This window comes from Myotis lucifugus, unplaced genomic scaffold (genome assembly GCF_000147115.1).
Source record: "Myotis lucifugus unplaced genomic scaffold, Myoluc2.0 scaffold_1341, whole genome shotgun sequence".
Classification (NCBI taxonomy): Eukaryota; Metazoa; Chordata; class Mammalia; order Chiroptera; family Vespertilionidae; genus Myotis; species Myotis lucifugus.
The window spans coordinates 36,162-37,122 of NW_005872389.1; positions in this window are offsets into that span (position 1 = coordinate 36,162).

Consider the following 961-nt stretch of genomic DNA (forward strand, 5'->3'; position numbering starts at 1 on the left):
CCAGTCTTTATGCAGTCTCCACTTTCCATCCTTGGTTTTCAGGGTTCTCTCCAGCTAGTCTTCTGTTGATTATTCAGGATGGTTTTTAGTTGTAATTCCAGTTTGGTCTTGGTAGAGTGTCACTGAAGCTTCTACTTAATCTACCACTATCTTGGAATCCTCTCTCACTCAGTTCTTAGCCCACCAAAAATAAATATAGAGTGGATATGAATCCCTTTTCAAAAGTTAAGAATGGTCACATCTCACCTCACACTTCAGACTTCCTTAAAATCTCTCAAACAAGCAGCATCTGGCCTTAACATGCCCTGTACCTCTTGTTAAGTGTCCCCAGACTGAACACTAGTGGCAAAGGCCTTGGTTCACAGCTTGGCCCCTCCAGGGCACCTCCAAGCCCAGCACAAGTAGCAAGCAGCTACTTGTTAATCTTTATTGATTGCTCTGTAGCTCAATCCAAGTGGCCCTGAGCAGAACACAAGCTGTGGCTCACCTTGGCCTGCACCTCCTGGGAGGACCAGAGCCAGCACACTCGGTGAACAGGTTCAGACCACATTGAAACAATACCTAACCACCTCCACAGTGACACACGTAAGGCGCAGACTCAGACGACACCAGAGCCCCGTGAAGTAAGTCCTGCTCTATAGGGTAGGCCCCTACACAGCTGATCCTTCATGGTTGTCAGTTTCTCAGCCAGCCCTTGCAGCCAATCAGGTTGGGGATTAATCCCTCCCATTGATATGCCAACAGCAATCAAGTTTCAAGTACAACAGGAGGGTGTACACAGCCCACACAGGGTGTGGGGCACAAATGGAGTGCCCAGCTGGGGTGATAGGGGAGGCTGTGCCACTGGACCCTAAGAACACCTACTACATTAGGCCACTCTACCAAGTCCAAGGGACATAGCAACTCTTCCCAAAACATAGGGGAGAAAAACACAGGAAGGCAGCCAAAATGAGGAGTCAAA